General features: G+C 50.5%; 1 long non-coding RNA gene across 1 annotated transcript; it reads left to right on the forward strand.

Annotated features, from left to right (window-relative positions):
• Window positions 1-4,544: 4,544 nt before the first annotated feature.
• LOC113607505 (uncharacterized) lies at window positions 4,545-19,381 on the forward strand. The gene is made up of 2 exons (XR_003427971.1): window positions 4,545-4,724; window positions 18,979-19,381. It is a non-coding gene; the product is annotated as an uncharacterized LOC113607505 (long non-coding RNA).
• Window positions 19,382-19,921: the final 540 nt, after the last annotated feature.

Raw genomic sequence — 19,921 nt, forward strand, 5'->3', positions numbered from 1 at the left:
TTATGCCAATTGACACAAAGTGGTACATGATTATTTACATAAATTTTCCAGAAAATGCAAAACTATAGAAACAGGAAGCAGATCCGCTCTTGCCCGAGTCCAGGGCTGGGAGTGGGGATTGACCGCAAAAGGACAAGGGGTGATGGATTTGTTCTAAAATTTCATTATGGCTATGGTTGAAAAACTGTATACATTTACTAAAATTCATTGATTGGATGAATGGTATTGAAAGTATAACAGTAAAGTTGTTTAAAAAAGGAAAAAGTATGAAACAAAAGTATGTGCAATAGGGACTCCAGTGTTTCCATAATTAGAGGCCCCCATTGTGCCCACAGAAGATCACATGGGATTTCTCAGGACAGAGGGGCAAGGTCATGGAATACTGAGGTGTGGTTGGAATCAAAGACATTTGAACTTTATTTGTCAATTTTTCCCAGGTTAACCCCTTCCTGAGCTTCTGCCTTTCCTTCTTAGTTCTTCTGTCTTGTTTTCTGTGAAACAGAAGATGTGGTTAACCAAGGTATAAGAGCGTTGTTTAGAATCTCTTCATACAGCGTAGCCACCATTCTCAAAAAGAAGAAATACCAAAAGAAAAAAAAGAAAGGTCTTCCTTGTTATCAACTTATTACAAAGTCTAACAAAGCCAAATCATGCCAATCAAACCATTGATCTTACTTCATGGTTCCTAAGGTTAAATAACAACCTTAAAATCTATAGTTTAATGTATTACAGTGAATTAATGTTAGGCAGAATTAATGTTAAAATGTCTTTCCAAACACTGATGGGAATTTGCATGTGTGAATCTTATTAAAGGTACTGTCAAGATGGACAGAATCCACATTCAGCCAAGCATACAATGAAGACAGCAGGCCTCATTTTAAAATAATAAAAATCTCGTTTCTCCTACGAAAAGAGTGACTATCAGATAATCAGACCATGAACAGAGAACAGGATGGGTGAGTTGTGTGTACTGAGTGGGGGGCCCCCTGGAACAAATTACAGCATAAGTCTGTTTTCTTCAAATAGGCACTAAACCTAGATGAGAATAGAGTGAATCAAGTAGAACAAAAGAAACATGGGTTTTTTTTGAGCTACTAAGCTAAAAGTGCAGCTGCTGGATGCATGTACATATGAGATGTGTGTTCATGCCAAAACCTGCACACAAATGTTTATAGTAGTTTTATTCATAATTGCCAAAACCTGGAAAAAACCAAGATGTCCTTCTGTAAGTGGATGAATTAACAAACTGTGATACATCCAGACAATGGATGTACCTTTTGAAAAAGTCTTTGGAAAAGGTTTTTTTTTAGTAAATCTATTTATTTACTTTTGGCTGCATTGGGTCCTCTTTGCTGTGCGCAGGCTTTCTCTAGTTGTGGCTAGCAGGGGCTACTCTTTGTTGTGGTGTGCGGGCTTCTCATTGCGGTGGCTTCTCTTGTGGAGCACAGGCTCTAGGCACACAGGCTTCAGTAGTTGCGGCACGCAGGCTCAGTAGTTGTGGCTCGCGGGCTCTAGAGCTCAGGCTCAGTAGTTTTGGCGCACGGGGCATGTGACACATGCTCCGGGGTATGTGGGATCTTCCCACACTAGGGACCAGGGCTCGAACCCGTGTCCCCTGCATTGGCAGGTGGATTCTTAACCACTGCGCCCCCAGGGAAGTCCAGAAAAGGAGTTTTTTTTTAAAAAATTACAGCGGTCCTCGGAGAAGCCCCCTTTCCCCCAGCACTCCCTGCCTCTCTTCTGTGGTGGTCAGCACACTGACAAGCAGAGCTGAATAAAGGTTATTTGATGAAAGCAAAGGAGCCTCGCATCACTGGATTAAGAAGTTAAATACAGAAAATCCACAGGCATTCATTCATTTATTGTCTCAAGGCAGGACCTACTTAATGAGAAAGTGCGCATTCTATGTGCTCAGTACCCTGAGGTTTCGCTTTTTGCCTGGGAGGGGTATGCTGCTGTTATCACACTTTCCATGTGTCGTTCCATTACAGTCAAGGACTTTCCATTTTAACTTGCAGCTGAAGTTAGAGGTGCAATGTAAGGCCCAAGGAGAGGATTTTTCCCCCTTATATGATCTCACTGATCTTTCCGTGATAGAAGATATGACCTTTTATCCTGCTCTAACTAACCCACAATATTGATCAGTCTTTGCACAAAAGGTCAGCCCAACGAAGATAATGCATCCATCTATTACTCCAGTAGGTGGCGCCCTCCCCACTCCATCAACACCATCATTCCATTGACAGCCAAGGCTGCCATCTTTTATTCTTATCAATTTATCCAGCAAATTAAACAGCTGAAAGCCATGTCTGAAGTCTGGGGGTAATCTTAGGGTGTTTAGAATAAACAGATTCAAAGTTTATCCCTTTTCTTCTGTGCAAAAATTTAGTGAATAGTCCAACCTGCCCTTATTTTTCTAGAGGAATTTAGCTTGAAAACTGGATTGTTTATAACATTGCAAGTATTTCGAGAACACTAAAACTGCTAAAATTCATCTCCTTCTCAAAGTTGTTTTGTTTGAAGTCACACCAACCATTTCTTTGAGGGGCAAGGTGGCGTAGTGACTAAGAGCCTGCAAGAACCAGACTCCCCAGGTTCGAATCCCACCTCTCCCAAACTAAGAATTTTGCAATTTGGGGCAAGGTGTTCAAGAGATGAATTTTCCAAACTATAAAATAGGGCTGATGATCAAATGGGTAAATATGGGTAAAGCACTGAGCACAGTACCTGGTGTATAATAAAACTTAATGTTAGCTATCATCTGCAAGTATTTTAACGTTTGTTTACATTATTTAATGTATATTTATGTTCTGTCCTTCCCATCCATCTTCAAGTCCTTGAGGAAAGAGATAATGTCTCCTTCATCAGACTGGGCTAGGTCCCAGGGTTTGTTTTCTCTATTCTCCCAGACACCCTGCAGAGGATTCTGTGACCAACAAGGGGAACTAGCAACATGTCCTTGATTTCCAACTATCACCCATCTAAAATTCCTCTACCTTCCCACTTAGGCTCCTAGCCCTGGAGTTGTGCAGCCTCCCCTTCCCACTACTAAAAGATTCACTATCTATCCCAGCATGAGATTTCATCATATTTAAAGTTTGGATATCACTTTTGGGATAAACTGGCTGCTTTATTCAGTTGACGGGGAAGAGGGATCTGAAGAGACAGTTGAAGCATAGTCAATGACAGTACCAGGGCCCCCGAGCATACCCGCATATATGCATACAAGACATTGTGTTTCTAGCCAGTGAGAGAAAATATAACTCTACAAAACATGCTGTTTAGTGTTGGGCTGTATTTGCAGTGTGCTGGGCAGCGTGGGGATGGCGGGGTAGATAATGAGAAAGGAGGTGAGTGCAGGCAACCATGCGAGAAGTTGCCCACGGGCCCCAAACCACCATGGGGTGGTTTGAATCTGGATTTGTGGCTGTCGCTGAAAAATAAGAGACCAGATAAGGACAGGCTGGCACGGAGCCTGGCTGCTGCTCTAGACCCCCACACATGGTCTTTAGTGTGCCAGTGTCCCTCCCCGTCCCCGGGACGACAACTTTCACCTCTCTCCTGTGTGTTTCCTGCCTGGCTCCTGTGCCTATCTGAGTGGTGCCTGTTATTATTCTTCCCTTTTACGGATGAGTAATCGAAGCCCGGGCGGTTAAGTAACTTTCCCACGGTTGCCTAGCTGAAAGTGAAGGAGCTAGAATTGGAATTCTGGTCCCTTTCATTCTAAAGTCCATGATCCTTATAATCCATCAGTCTTCACAGAGGAGATTTATGTAGAGTACAAGTATCATTTAGAACATATGCGCATGGACAGCAGCAGTGTAAGAAAGAGCCCCGGGAGACCGGGACTCAAGGTGAAGCTATGGCACTTGCTGGGTGTCATCACTTCATGTCATTTCTCTGGACCTCAGATGGCTCATCTGTAGAATGGGGATGACCAGGCCTACTTCACAAGGTTTTGAAGCTCGAAGGAGATGTCTGGGGAGTCCTTGGAACGGCAAGCTCTACAACGCTAAGGGATTGCTGGGCCAGCAGCAAGGAGGGGGGCTGGCAAATTTGTGCTGCTGTGAAGGAAGGTCGGGAGGGACCGACCTGAGCCAGATCTCAGACCTTGGCTAATGGGTCAAAATATGAAAGGATTGGCTGAGCCTGGTTATCCCTGACTGAAGGGTAAGATGTGTACACTTCAAACGCCCCTGAGGGAAACCAGAGATGATTTTTATTTGTAGGTACTCACGATTCTAGTGAGAGTAGGTTAGGTCTCTTACGGGCTGGGTAACTGCCTCTCACCGTCCTGCCCGACACTTTCCTGCGCTTCCTCCCGACCCCGGGGCCTGCGCCCCTCACCGCCCCCGCTCCCGCTCCCGTGGCCCCGCCCCTTCAGGGCCCCAGGCCCGCCCTCCTTCCTCGGGGGTGGGGCTCCGAGCGCCGGGCTCCGGGGCTGAGAGCCGAGCCCCCGCCTCGCCGCCGCAGCCCTGGAGTCCTTGCGCGCCTGCAGCCGGGAGGCGGCCGAACCCCCGCCCGCCGGCCCACACGTGAGTCCAGCCCGGTCGCCGCCCGGGTCGGCTGCGTCGCGGGGATTGAGCCCCACACTGTAGGACTGGAGTGAGGGGAGCGCTTTTCGGCTCATCCCATTTACTTTGAAACCGAAAGCGCCGCGGCGGCAGGAGCCCCCCGCCGGTCTGCGGGGACCCGGGCCTGGCTGCCCGTCCCACTCGAGCCCGGTGAGTCCCCGACGGCCGCCGGGAGGGCGCGGGGGGTGGGCGGAAGGAGGCGACGGGGCCCGGACCCGGGGTCACGGGAAGCCGGAGGAGCAGGTGGTCCTTGATGCGGGCGAGTGGGTGCGGTGTGGGGGGCACCTGGGTTGCGGGAACCCGGAGCGGGTTTTCTTAGCAGAGGAGGGATGTGGCGAGGACGGAGACTGGGGGTCCCGAGCCTAGGAGCGGCTCCAGGGCGTGAGTGTGAACTGGAGGGGCCAGGTTCAGGTCGGGGTGCGCAGGCGGGGGAGGACCTTAAGGCGTGCCCCGCATGCCCGCACTGCAAACCCCTGGTTCCCCCTCCATGCCCTTAGGTCCCCCCTCTTTCCACGTTTGCATGACTTTCCAGCCAAAGTATTCTAGAGTGAAACTTTAATGTTGGCATGAATGGAAACCTCCAAGAACTGTTCGATTGAGCGTGCTCATTTAGAACCACCCTCACCCCCAGCCAAGGGGGGCTCAGAGGGGTCTTGCAGGAAACCAAGACTCACAGAGGTTGAAATGAGTTACCCAGGGACACACAGAGAATTGGTGGAAACCAGATTGCCTCCCCCTCGTTACTGCTCTGCAGGGTTTTGTCAGTTCTGAGAATTTTTAGTGAATACTGGGGCCACGCTGTTGCCACTAACCCCTCTGGCCGTCTCCTCCGACTCTTTCGGCTGGTTCTGCCTCCTCCTGCAGCGTTTCCATATTTGGCTATTTCAGATTTACTTTCATCAGAACTCAGTTACCTCGCTGTGGCAGGCAAGGTTGCTCAGGGCTCGCGGTGGGGTTGGTGAAATGAGGCGTGGCTCCCGCCCGGACTGCCCCCTGCGCACCCCACCTTCCACAGCGCCGGGCTCTGACCCGAGTCCCTTGAGGACAGGCCTCTAGTAAGCAATGGGATTAAGTAAATATTTATTGGACACAGGTGCTGGGTGAGAACTGTGGTCGGGTCAGTGGAATGCATTCCTCCTTTCAGAGATATTTGCATTTTAAAAGGAAGACGCAAAATACAAAGAAATTGGTTGAAGTGCTTCTGGAAGTAGAGCAGTTCTGGGGGTGTGTGAGATAATTTTAGGCAGGGAAAGGCTGGGCTAGAACCTCTCAAATCCGGAGTGCAGCTGCCTGCTCTGCTTTACACACAGACAGCTGAAGACAGGGGCGTTAGCACAGTTGATGGTTTGGGTGAAAACCTTATCATCTAAACACTCCCACCTCCAACTCTAATTTGGACTGGAGAGACAGAAATTGCTGTAGAAAAGATGAATGTGAGGTGGAAGCAGAAAATGTCTAGCTTTATCAAGGTGCTTTTGTTTTGTTTTTGTTCTTGCTTTGAACTCAGTGGAATGGGTTGGTGCTCAGATGCTGGAACCTCTCTCTCTGGGTCCTGGACATAGGCAGGAGAAAGCCTCCCATCTGAGCCAAACTCTAGAAGTCCTGCCAGAGGGGCGGTGATGGAGGTAGTGACTTTCTCAGGTCCTCGGGGCAGAGGTCTGTGGCTGGCCTAAGGAGAAAGACGGGCAGTGTTTCCATCAGTCCGCAAGCATCACCTGAGTACCCACTGGCTATGGGTGGCAGAGTAGCGGAAACAATATGGAACGGAGATGGAGTCGCGTCCACTGGAAGTACCAACTGTAGGGACTGAGATATTTCAGTGGAGATGACTGCAGAGTGAGGGAGCTGGATGCCTCTGAGTCAGTGCCATTAGGCTAGCCCTGGGAAAGGCTCGTCAGCATTTAGACAAACAGACCTCCTGTGATTATCTCAGCTTTACTGGAGAGGACCCTGAGGAAAAACTAATAGTGCCTTGTTTATAAAGCTCTTTCCTTTTCAAAGCATTTTGTCATTGCTCTTGTCATTTTGTTCTCATTTTGTTCTCCACGATACCCTTGAGATTCAAGCCAAAGCAGGATTATTCTCCACATGGCCCAGTTGGTGCGGGTGAAGCACTGAGAAGTGAAATAACCCTTTGGGCTCCACTGCTGGGCCAGGCCTGGGTCTCCAAGGACTCCGGTTCCTCTGCTCCAGGCCCTTCACCCTGGTTTCACAGAGAGCTACATCTGCCCAGCTCCCCCTCAAGAAGGGTTAATAAGGGGACCCAGACTCTAAAAATGCATGTATGGTCTGTTCCCGGCAACACAGAGCAAGTTCTCCTCCAGACTCTGACCTGGCCACGGCATGAACAGACACCCGCTCTGTTAGTTCTACTTCGGTTAGTGAACTCAGGGCGAGACCTGTGTCTGGTCTTGTTTGTATTCTGGCATCTGGCACAGAGGAGGCCTAAACAAATGTTGGCCTTGAATTCATTTGAGCTGTGTCTCCCCTGGGCTCTGAGCTGCCAGGGCCTGATGGCTGGGGAACGTGTGCTGGGTGAGGCTCTGGAGAGACAGGTTGAGCTGCCAGCAGGACTGGCTTAAACCCCCGAAGTCAGAGTAGCACCGTCCAGTTGAGAGATAGCCTGTCTCACCTGATGAACTTCTCACTGCCTCCCTGAGAGCAGGGAGAGATAGGTGCTGTTCCTTCCACTTTACCTGGCTGCAAGCCGGACCTCAGAAGTGACTTGAAAGATCTCACAGCACGTAGGGACCGGCCAGGACTCCAGCCCAAGTCTTCAGACTCCAATCCACGTGCTCTTCTCATAGTTTTTTTAGCTAGAGGAAGCCAGGATTCTGGGCAGGAGGGCGAGGAAACCAGAAAGGCATGCATCAAAGGCTGCCTGACACCTCTGTCACTGATCCGGGGTCTTTAATAAGAGCTGACAGACCAGGGGAAGGGGTCAGTGGCCGACTCTGCCTCTGAACAGCTCTTCCTGTCCAGGTGATGGCTTTTTCTAACGTTCCTCTGGGGCAGGAGCTATCACCCCAGCAGAGTGTAGTAGGTGGATGTGTGTACGTGCGTGCGTGCGTGCGTGCATGCGTGCGTGTGTGTGTGTGTGTGTGTGTGTGTGTGTCAGGGTTAGAGGGGAGCAAGCTGCAGGGCAGAAGTCATCCCCAGGGCTGCTGAGGCCATGGTCGGGCCCCAGTGAGTTTGTTGCTTTGCGCAGAGCAAAGCATTTTGGAGGGTCACACAGCGGTTTTTTCCCCCTAGAGTCCCCGGCAGGCCCTGTCTTGTGAGGAAGTGGGCTGGAGGGCCAGGGGAAAATAAAAGTGAAAATACTCAGTGGTTCTCATAGAAAAATTCGAAGTCCATTTGCAGTGACAGTGATGAGCACTCTCTGCATTTTGTTACCTGGAGGCAAGCGGTGGTACAGGCTTAGACGGCGCTGTAGCAAGAGCAGTGTGCACCCAAGTGTCCGTGCAGGTTCTGTGGCCCTGGGGTTACTGATGGAGCCCAGTGAGCGCCCCTCCCTGGGGGTGGGGAGATAGGTTCTTGTGGGAGGAGGTACCCATCTCACTTCCAGCAGATCCTCATGCCTCATTTCTTGACACACACTCCATCAGCTTCCCTCCTTGCCAGTTCAGAACATCCCTGGAATTTCCCCTATAGCTTTTTTTTTCTCTCAAGGAAAAGGTGCTCTCCTGGCCAGCGGGAGGGCACCTTCTCCACCTACACCCCTGATGCAGCTCTCTCCTCCCTCGGAGATGGAGATGGAGACGATTCCCTTCATAACTCCCTGGTCACTGATTCCTTCCCCTCCACCACATGCTCAGTCTCTTAAACAAGAAGACCCCACATTTCCTCTCCCTTTCACTGACCAGCTCCTAGAAAGAGCAGCCAGCACTTGCCCTTGCACTTGGTGCTCTCCTCACTCGGCACCGTGCACCTGCCCTGCTGCTTACATTGCCCTTTGCAAGGCTTCCAGGGCTTGGTAATCCTCAGTCGCCAGCCTGCTCTGCAGCTGTTGCTCAGCTCCTTGGAGGGGGCCACACCGTCCCCACTGTCGTTTCCTTCCTTGACCTCGAGCTTCTCGTCCTCCTCCTGCCCTGTAAGTGTCAGAATGGGGCCAACACTGTGTCCTCAGGCTGGCTTGCCGTTCCTACGCTCCTCTCCCTGGAACCCTCCTGTGCACCCGAGGTTGACCAGCGCTCTTAAGGAAAGGCTGATCAAGTCTCCACCTCTCACCCAGCTCTCTTCTTGGCCAGTTTGATTTGTGATGGATACACAAAATCCTCACCGTGATGTTTCAGGGGCCCCTTAGATACTCGTCCCAAGCTGCCTCTTCCTCCACGTTCTCCCTAACCCTTGCAGAGATCATTGCTGTCCCTTAGCCACCTCTGTCCTGTCTCTCCCCAGCCGGTCCTGATCTACTGTCTGTTCCCAGGGCTGCAACCTGAGTTCCCGTCCGCCCCCCACTTTTTCCTGCACTACCTGAACTGTCCATTCACTCGCTTTCCTTCCCTTCTGTTTTCTCTTCCACACTGTTGCAGAGGGGACTCCTTAATGCATAGTCTAATCAAGACCTACTGCTTCCACTAATGGTGTCGTGGGAATAGGATGGGTTTCAGAATCTGGCAAGCTTGGTTCAAATCTGGATTTATGGCTTGCTGGTTGTAGTTGTATGATGTGGGCAAGTCGCCCAACTTCCATGAGCTTCTGTTTTCCCACCAGTAAACAGAGATAGTAATGTCACCCACTTGGGGTTGCTGGAAGGATTAAGTAAGGCAAAATATACACAGAGCCTAGTGTATGGTGGGTTCAGTAAAGCTGGTTTTCTTCTCCCGCATGTTTGACAGCATAGGGAGTTGTGGGGTCTCCGGGGAGGTGGAGAATATGCGTCTAGCCTAAAGGCATTCAGATTTAAATTAAAAACAGACAAGCACAAGAACTGCCACATACCAGGGTAGACCATCATTTAAACTAGCCTATTGCTGTCGCTTTGCAATCTCTAGACCAGGCCAACCTCAGGAACCAGAGTCGGTGAACTGGAATGGGGCAGGGCATGGTGGGGATAAGTTGGGCCGAGCCCTTGGCAGGCAGAGGGCAGAGAAGGGGACTGGCAGCGTGAGATAGAGGAGGCTCAGCCCCAGGGGGTGGGTTTCAGGGGCAGGTTTCCAGTCCTTTAGAAGGACGTGTGGGCAGAGCAGTGCAGCCTTGGAGGAATCATAGTGCTGGGCAGGGAGGCAACACAGGGACCCCACGGAAGAAATAAAATGGATTTAGGAAGCAAAACACAGGCGCTGGCTTGTGTGGCTCACCGGGAACAGAGCCATTACTTCCGTGGGATCCAGCTGTGAAGTGAGAGCAGGATGAGGAGTGAGGTTGACTTGGGACAAAGCTGCCAGCCAGAGCCCTCTCTGTGCTCCCTTCCTAAAGGGGATGGCTTGGAACAGCCAGGCTATGTTCTGAGCCTCTGTTAGAGGAGTCCTTGATGCTGGAGGATGGAGGCAGGGGGTGGGGTTAAGCTGAGCAGGTCACAGAGGTCCCTCATCTGCCTTCAGGATGTTGGGATTCTGAGGAAGAGGCTGGGCAGATATCTGTGGTACAACCTAGGAGAATTTCCCATGCTTCCCTGGGTTCAAGGCAAACTAATGTACTATGAAGTGAAAGCTTGAGTGTTAAGTCGATGCAGAATAAATAAAAGAAGTGATTCAGCAACTGGATGGGATCATTCCAGGAAGCCCTCCTGAGGCGTGAGGAAGGTGGACAGACGGGAGGGAGAGGAGGGAATGTTGAACCACGGGCAGAGGCATTTCTGAGGGATAAAGGAAGGAAGGAATAGTTGTTCTTAATGTATGGGAAGTAGATTATTCTAGAGCAGATTGATGTTGAGGTGGTTTATATGAGAAAAACCTAATAATTTGGGATGTTGCTTGAACCTCTCCATAGCACTCCCATAGACTTCCTCAGAAATGCCCAGTGTTTGCTTTGGACGGGCAGACACTAAATTCTTTCAATCTTTCTGTGATGCTAATTCACTGACACTAGGTCTTTCTAACGAGTGTGACTGCTGTAACCCCTGTCTCTTCCACCTCGTTACTGTAATGCGGAATCTTCTCAGTGTCAGCTCTCTTTAGACCATGTTGAACGGCGGCAGGGCCTTCTACACCTGACTTGTCTATTCCTAACTTTCTTCACCTCGTTTCTCCTTCCTGGAATGCCTCCTGTTTTAATCTACTAATCCGTGCCCCTCTCACTCTTTTCAAAGAAAACTCAAAATTCGTTTCTCGTTAGGAAGGCTGGTCTCCAAGAACACGCCCAGGTTCAGTGATTTGCTAGGAGGACTCACGGGATTCAGCCTATAGTCATAGAGCTAAGATTTATCACGGTGAAAGGATACAAAGCAAAATCAGCAAAGGGAAAAGGCACATGGGACAAAGTCCAGAGGAAACCAGGCACCAGCTTCCAAGTGTCCTGCCCCAGTGAATTCACATAGGACGTGCTTAATTCGTCCAGCACTGAACTGTGACGACACGTGTGAAATGTTGTCTATCGGGGAAGCTCATTAGAGACTCAGTGCCGAGTATTTTTATTGAGGACCGGTCATGTAGGCACCCTCTGCCTAGCATACAACCAAAATCTCAGACTTCCAGAAACAAAACAAAACAAAACATGTTCAACCTAAATCCCATTGTTTGCACAGTTCAGGCACAATGAGCAACTCAGGGTGTTGAGAGCCCACCCCGAATCCACCTTTCCAGACATCAGCCGAGGCCCATCCTTGGAAGCAGACCTTTCCAGGGGTAGCAGGTGCAGGCCTGCTCTGTTAACGCTTTTCTGCACAGCTTCCCTGCATAATCCCACCTCAGTGCCTAACTATAGTTATGCTCTAGAGAGAACCACCCTAGATAAGGGACCAGATTACCTGGGTTCTAGCCCGACATGGCCGCCTACTGCTGGGTGATACTTTGGATCCCTCAAACTCTATTCTCCTCATTTGGAAAAGGAGAGTTGTAATTCTCGTGTGTAGAGTTCAAGGGTGACTGCGATGATCAAGTGAGATGGCGGAGTGGGTGTCCATCCCCCTTGATTGATCACCCACTGTGTCTAGGGCCATGCGTGAGCACGGGGAGTACGGAGGGAAGCGTGGTGAAGTGGCTTTGATAGGAGACAAGCCCGAGGTTGAATCCCAACCAGGCAATTGCCAGCTACGTCACCTTGAACACGCTCTTCAATCTCCCTGAGCTTCAGGACCCGACCTGTAAACTATGAACGTGAGTAATGAAACTAGTGCCCATCCCTCATTGGGCTGCTGTGCAGAGTGAGTGCAACAGCCCATAGAAAGCATCTAGCCACAGTATCTAGCACACTGTAGGCACCCAGAGTGGCAGCTATTCATTTACTCAGGTATTTGAGCGGTTGCTCTGTGCCAGCACCTTGAAAAAGACACAGTCCCGGCCCAGCTTTCTATTTGCTCATGTAGACTAATACTGAACAGATAATTACATTAAAAATGAATGTAATCATACGTGCTATGAAGGAGAAGTACAGTGATAATAGGGCGTGTGCTGAGGAAGAAGGGGCTGAGTAGCTGAATAATGATGCTTAAGCTGGGCTTGGATGAGTTTAGTTCCGTGAGAAGTGGGGGGAGGGAGGAGAGGATGTTTCCAGCAGAGACAACAGCTTGAGCAAAGGGAGACCAGCCTTAGGGCGAAGGCTGGAAGGAAGGAAGGTTCTCCTCTCCTGTGAGGAATGGCAAAAAGGCCAGAGAGGCTGGAGAGTAAGGGGTGGGGAGGGAGATAACCTGGAGAAGTGGGTGGGACCTCGGTAGCTCAGTTAAGGGTTTGGAACTGTGAGAGTAACGGGAGGCTGTGGAAAATCTGTGTGAGAGCACCTTGGCTTTTTCAGAGGCTAATCAGGCTGCTGTGTGAGGGGTGCTTTGGGGGAGTGAGTGGGTGAGGGGAGGCCAGCCACAGGAGGGGACGTGAGGGGAGACCAGCCACAGGAGGGGAGGGGAGGGGAGACCAGCCACAGGAGGGGAGGGGAGACAAGTAATAGGAGGCTGGTGCAGAGGCCCAGGGGAGAGGGATGTGGCTTGAATCGGGGGTTGGTTGTGAGGGAGGACAGAGGGCACTACCAGCAATGATACCAGTTGTCTGGTGACAACAGCAAGATAAAAAGCGGCCCTTCACCCGAGAGGGAGCACTGGAGAGAGGAAATGTTGGTTTCATTTTGGGTGTGGTGGCTTTGGAGTGCCTGTGAGACATTGAAAAGGAAACACTAGGAAGGCAGTAACATGTGGGTCTAGATGCAGTGGAGAGAGACATTGGGGGTCGTTAGTTCGTATGTGGTCTTTGATGCCAGGACAGTGTGGTTTCAGGGAAGCTAAAGGGGAAAAAATATTTTAAAGTGTGTGTTTGGGTTCGGGATGGGGGTCGGGGTCCCTAACGTCAGATGTTTCTGGGAAGCCACTTAAGATGAAGATGGAAAATTGACCATTGGCTTAAGTGACCCAAGCGTCCCTGGGTCCTGGGTGAGAGCAGTTTGGGGGGCTTGGTGGGGTGTGAGCCAGGCCGGAGTGGGCTGAGCGTTGGGTTGAAGAGAGGCCGGTGGAGATAGTCACTCCGCTGTGAGAGGGGGAGGACGAGTCAGGAGGTTTGGCTGTGAGAGGAAGCAGAGCTCGAACCTTAGAGAAATATGAGAGTGAGAATTTGGGGGGTTGCTTGCATCTCAGGAGAGATTTGTGATTGTGTGAGTGCTGATGGAAGGAGCCAGCTGAAAGGGGGAGGCTGACGGAAAAGCAGCCTCTTCCCATCAGAAAACCCCTGAGGAGGCAGGAGGCTGGGACAGGTGGAGAGCTTGGCCTGGTGCAGAGGCCACCTCTGCGGGGGCCCTGGGGGGCGCGGAGGAAGGGCAGAGCAGGGTCCCCCTGCACAGGGGGCCAGATGTGCAGTCCTGGTGGCAGGAAGTGGAGGTATCTCTGCTCTGAAAACTTCTATTTTCTGTGCAATAGGAAATGAGGTTTCCTGGGGAGACGGGGAGTGTGGTCAAGGTCTGTGCAGAAGAGACCGGTGTGAAACAGATGTTGAAAACAAGAGAGTGAGCTGAAAGGGAAACTGGCCCAGAACTCTGTTACCTGATGAAGTCTCTGGAAAAGGAATCCAGCAAATGTGATTTTAGATCTCTAGCACCTTGTGAGGCACCTCGCTGAGGGCCCTGTACCTGTTTTTTTTGTTGTTGTTGTTTGTTTGTTTGTTTTTTGCAGTACGCGGGCCTCTCATTGTTGTGGCCTCTCCCGTTGCGGAGCACAGGCTCCGGACGCGCAGGCTCAGCGGCCATGGCTCACGGGCCCAGCCGCTCCGCGGCATGCGGGATCTTCCCGGACTGGGGCACGAACCCGTGTCCCCTGCATCGGCAGGCGGACTCTCAACCACTGCGCCACCAGGGAAGACCCCCGTACCTGTTTTTTGAATAAAAAGTCCTTCTCAAGAATGAGGGGCTCAAGATCTCTATTTTCTTTCTAATCAGACAAATATTTTGCACTGCTCTGTCTTTTTGGTCTTTCCCCCCATGTCGCCATGTTGATATTGTCTAGGATTTTAGTTCTATGATAATTATAGATTCAGTTCTATGATATTCTTTTTTATTGTCCTTAGTCCTTTAGACAATTGTTTCATGATTTTCATTTTCCATATCTCTTATCACATCTTCTTAGATTGAATTATTTGAACACTTCTTCCATGATTGTTTTCTAAGTAGAAGTTTTTGTGGCAAAAGAAGAAAGAAGTCCTTCTCAGCATTTTCTCTCTTTCGCAGGTACCTGGCTGCCCACTGGGACACCTCACCCAGGGGCTAGTTCACATTGGTGGGAGTAAGGAGCACTGTTCAGGCTCCACTCTTCCAGCCCTGGATAGCTAGACCCTCCCCCTCCTTACACTGACTACCCCCCCCCCCCCAAGTCAGCCATCATTAGCCAGCTTTGCCTTCTCTAGCTGTGACCGGTAGAATTTCAGGACTCAGAATGGGTTGAGATGAAGTGTTAGGCCCTGGGGAGCATGCTCCGTGGGAGAGAGCCTGTCCTGCTTTCTGCAGAAACTGTAAGGCTGCTGTTCAGTCTTCCCATGAGTACTTACTGAGTGCCTATCATATGCCCAGTTCTAAGTACTGCTACCTCAGGAAGCAGAAGAAACATTCTTGCCCTCATGGAGCTTATATTCTGGCAGGAAGATAGTAAAGAAGCAAGCGTATACCAAGCTACATGGTAATAAGCGCTTTGGAGAAAAATGCAGCAGGTGATGACGGGGCTGCCGGGGATGTTGCTACTCCACGTGGGTCGGTGAAGCCCTCACTTGTGAGGTAACACCTGAGCAGGTACCAGAAGTGAGGAATAAGCTATTCAGGTGTCAGGCAGAAGAGCATTCCAGGCAGGGTGGCAGCACGCAGAAGGCTCTCCTACTAGTCAAGAAGAAGCGAGGCTAGTGTCACTGGAGTGTTTGAACAGAGGAAAGCGCTGGGAAATGGGGACAGAGAATGGAGGCCAGATCACAGGACTCTTGAGGACACTGGCTTTTCCCCTGAGTGAGATGGGGCCCTTGGAGCAGAGGAGTGACATATCTGACTTCTGTTTTTAAAAGGATCACTCTGACTGCTGGGTTGTGAATAGACTGTAAAGGGACAGGGGCAGAGGAAGAGACCAGCTAGGAGACGAGGGCTTTATCCAGTGGGGAGGTGACGGTGGCTTAGACTGGGATGGTTATGCTGACAGTAGAGAGAAGTAGGTAGATATGCTTGGAGGAAGAGCCAATCGGATTTGGTGTTGTGGGATGGAGAGTGAGAGGTGCCAAGGATGATTCCAGAATTCTTGGTCCAAGCAACAGGGTGACTGGCGGTACTGGTTTACTGAGGTGGGGGAAGGCGGTATAGGAGGAGCAGGCTGGGTGGGGCTGGATGTCTTACGTTTGAGATGCTCAGTGAACAAACATGGAGCTATGGACTAGGCAGTCGGGATGACTCGAGTTCAGGATGGGGGTCCAGGCTGCAAATAGGAACCAGGGCATTGTCAGCCTTAGATGGCATCCAAGGCAGGAGCCGAGATGGGCTCACCAAGAGCACAAGTGTAGATGGAAGAGAGCAGAGGTCCAGCACCAGCCTAGGTGCCCGAGAGGTGGGCCAGTGAGGAGTGGCCAGCAAGGAGAAAGTGACCCGGAAGCCGGCACGGTGGTCTAGCTCGGCACATCTCACACTGTAACAGGCTGCAAAATCGAACCTGAGAACTTATTAAAAAAGCAGACTTCTAGCTACTGCTGAGAGATCCTGATTCTGAAACATATTAATTAGGCCATGCTAAACTATTGTAACAAATAGTACCCCAAAGCAGAGGTCTGTTTCTCTGGGGTATGGTGTCCAAGCCAGCATTTTTATCATGTTCCAGGGCACATTCTTAGCAGAGCATCCAGGGACCCAACCACTCCGGAAACTGGTGCTGTGCTTTGTGCCTAGACATGCTCCCCACTGGATGGAAAACATCTTGGGAACAGGAACTTGGGGTCCTGTCCCACTTGCACCCCTTCCCACAATAGAATGAGGTTCAGACCTCTGCATGCAGCAGGCACTGAATAAATGCTGGCCAGGAGTGAAGAATGGACAAGCATGAGTATTAAGCACTTATTTTTGTGCCAGACACTGTGTGCTGGTAATTTATGTAGATTAATACGTTTAATATTAACTGAGCCTTAGAGGCAGGTGCTATTGTCCTATTTTCCAGATGAAGAGAGGTGACACAGGTAAGTGAATGGCAGAAAAGATTGAACCCCAGTGGTGTGGTTCCAGAGCTGGTCTCTAACCAGCAGGCTATACTGCCTCTCATCAAGACCTCCCTTTTGGTACCAGTTGGGTTGTGGTACCTTTTCTTCTGGACATGACATGGAGTAAAGTGTACTGGATTTGTAGTCAAAAAGCCTAGATTCAAGTTCCTGCTCCATCACATGTTAGCTGTGTAATTTGGGGCATAGGTGCTTCACAACTTGGGGCCTCAAGTACTTCATCAGAAATATGACCATGACAACAAAAACAAAAAACAAACAAAAAAAAGAAATATGACCATGATATTCCTGTGGGGTTAGTGTGAGGACTGGGTGTGACGTTGTATGTGAAAGTACAAATTGCAAAGCACTAGTACATATTATTATTAACTTGAAAAAACCAAACTGTAGAACCCCTACAATTACCCAGAAGAGCTGCCAGAGGGGTTTAGATTGTAGGCAGCCCAACAGGCCTTGCTTAACCAGACAGGTTCTCTGTACAAATCCTTTATTTATGGATTTGGTTTTTCTTGAGATTTGGTCTGATAAGTTTCACTGTTTTTAAAAAAAACTGTGAAACTTCTGGCTAGCTGATTCCTTAAGTCCTTCCACAGCTGACTGGCTCAGTTGTTGGGAGAAGCCACTCCTCAGATTCTGTCTGCTTCTCTTGGGTCCCCTTCCTGGACTCCCCACCTGCTTTCCCTCTTCTGTCATCCTGATCAAGCCCATCAGTCCCAATAGCCCAACATCAACCGTTGAACTGAGGGGACTCTAGGCTGCCTGCCCATGTGTGGGCTGGCCGTCTGGGGTGTGCCTGGGGTAACGGACCTCGGGAAGCTTCTCCCCCCAGGGCTGGGGTGAGAGGGCCGCCTTTGGTCCCGTGTGCTTCCTCCCCAGGCCTGGGCCAGAGCTGGCCTCACCGCTGGTCAGGAGGGGATTGCCCATCTGCCTTTCCCAGGACGTCGACTCATGCCCCAGCCACAGAGTCTTCCAGAGCTCTGGGGGCCGTTGGCAGTCGACAGTACTTCACACATCTGTGGTCAGCTTTGGAGGTACGAACCTAACGCAGTGGGAGGTGTGTGTGAGCCTTGTGGGAAGATGAGGCACAGCTCCAATGATGTTGGCCTTTGGTAGCTAAAAGTCACCAAAAGGTCAAGCCAAGGTTTCTGGATCCTCCTTAGCCCATCTGTTCTGTAGCCTGCCTAGGGTGGTCTCCGGTCTCTCCCCTTTCCTTAGAGCACCCTTAGGCCATGGAGGGTGGGGCCTGGCTCAGTCCCTGCTTAAAAATGCTTCTGAGTGCCAAGCTAAATCTGAACTGTTGTCCGTTGGCTGTGTATTCCAGCTCCCATGTCACTCCACTTGCAGGGTCTGTGGAATCTCCATCACTTTCTGAGAGCCTCTTTGTGGGAGCAAAAGGCCCGTCAGGAAGGGAGACGGGAGGGAGAACGGAGTCTGAGATGGTAGCCCCGTGCCTCGATGAAGCAGGGATGCTCACTCACACTGGGAAATGCAGTCTGGCTGAGGGTGAGGGAGCCTTTCAAATGAGGCGGGTGGGAGCTGTGGCAAGAGAGCTGACCCAGCCTCAGGGGAGCCCTGTGGGGGGAGCCGCCTGGAGGTGTGGTCTGGGCCTCAGGAGAACCAAAGGTACGTGTCCCCCCCCCCCACCCCGGGGAGTTTTGAGAAGGACGTGTCTAATGCCACGTAAATGGCCAGAGGGCAACAGTTTAGGAGAGACTAATCGTCAAATCTGATTATGTGGTTACAGTTTAGATCATCAAATGAATATAACTGCTTTTCCAAACTACCTTCATGGGGCCTCACCTCCTACCCCAGCACCCAGATGATTTGGGCCTCCAGCTTGTTCAAGGGCAGAGTACAGGTGAACTTGGGAGATGTTTCATTCAGAAACTGGGGATGATAATAATAATGTGTACATCATAGGGTTGCTGTCAGGATGAAAATGAGACAATGCATATAAACTCGCTGGCTCTGAGCCTGGACGTCGCCTCAGTAAGTGTAATCGCGACCATGTCCAGTTCCAGCCCTTAGGTTCCATTCACATCTTTTCATATCGCCCCCTTGCCGTCCGTCTGCTTCATTCCAATTTGTCCTAGGTTGTCTTCATGGCCCTCCTTCCAATAGCCCTTTTCCACTGAGGCCTTACATTGATCCCGAATTTCCCTTCTTCTGTACCAAATGTTGATGGAGTGCTCTGTGCCGGGCCTCAGCTGGCTCTGAAGGTCTGAAGACTAATGAGGACGGCCCCACCCTCGAGCAGCTTGCTGAGCTGAACCCGGACAGCAGTGGGGACTGTGATGGGCGTGGAGCTGAGGCAGAGGGTCAAAGCTTTGACTTGAGTCAGAGCTTCTTATAGAGGAAGCTCTTGCATGGGAAGGTCAGCAGTCTTTATTATTTCCCTCTTGCTCTAACTTCTGAGAGCAAATCTCGGAGGTCTTCTGCAGCATCACCTGGAGCCAGGCGGACTCTGGTTGGTTCTAAGCAGGAGAGAGTTCCCTTCAAGGCTTCCCTGAGTGAGACTGATGTCAAAGCAGCAGCGGCCACAGAGTCAGGAGGGCCTCAGGAATGCCCTTCAGCCCCTGACGCCCCCTTCTCTCCACCAGCAGTGCTTTGCTGCACCCCCAGAGGAAATGAGGAACCAGAGGTCTCCTGACAACTTGGAGAGACATCACACTTCTCTTCAAAGGAACTAAAACCATACCCACATCATTCTCCATCCCATGTCCAAGAAAACCCTCTTCTGCAAAAGTGTAAGGAAAAGAAAAGACACCCTCCTTCTGCCTCTGTGACACCAAAGCCAGCCATCGTGTGGATGGGACAGTTGGGTTTGGGGGGCTGTTGTCACATGTCATCTGGCTGTGGTGGGATCACCTGCTCCCTGCATGGTCTCCCTGTCACGTTAGACCTGATGGGAAATGACCTCATTACACCTGCGTTTCTCCAAGGCCCTTCCTCTTTGTCTAACCTGCATGGTTAAAGGTTGATGAAAATAAAACCAGTCTGTCCTGCAGGTCACACAGTGGTTGTGTTGTTGTGTTAGGCTGTGGGAACAGCGGAGAGGAAGAGAAGGATGAGCGGGGGCAGAGGCCAGCAGTTGTCTTGAGGGGTTTCACCTTCAAGAGCTTTCTGGGCCGTTGCAGACAGAGGCTTTGGTAACAACTTTGGGCCCATCTCCGTTCTCTGTGCCAGTGGAGGCAACGTGCTAGATAAAGGGCTTTTCTTTTTCTTCTTCCTCTTTTGCTGCCTCCTCCTCCTCTTCTTCTTTCTTTTCTTTTTTCTTTCGTTGTTATTGTTGTTTTGTTTTTCATTTTTCTGGTAGTAACCATTCTTCCTGGAAGAGCAGCATCTCAGAATTCAAGGACCAGGTGTGACTTTGATAAAGGGAACTTCCTGTCCTTCAACAGGTGGGCATCTGGCCATACCAGCCAAGGCTGTTCTCTATTAGATCACTGCCCAGGGCACAGGTTCGGGCATCTCCCTGAGTCACAGCATCTTGGGATTTCACATTTTAACTTTTCCTCATCACTAACCACCATCTCCCCTCCT

This window comes from Aethalodelphis obliquidens, unplaced genomic scaffold (genome assembly GCF_003676395.1).
Source record: "Aethalodelphis obliquidens isolate GAN/ISIS:26980383/991018 unplaced genomic scaffold, ASM367639v1 scaffold48, whole genome shotgun sequence".
Taxonomy (NCBI): domain Eukaryota; kingdom Metazoa; phylum Chordata; class Mammalia; order Artiodactyla; family Delphinidae; genus Aethalodelphis; species Aethalodelphis obliquidens.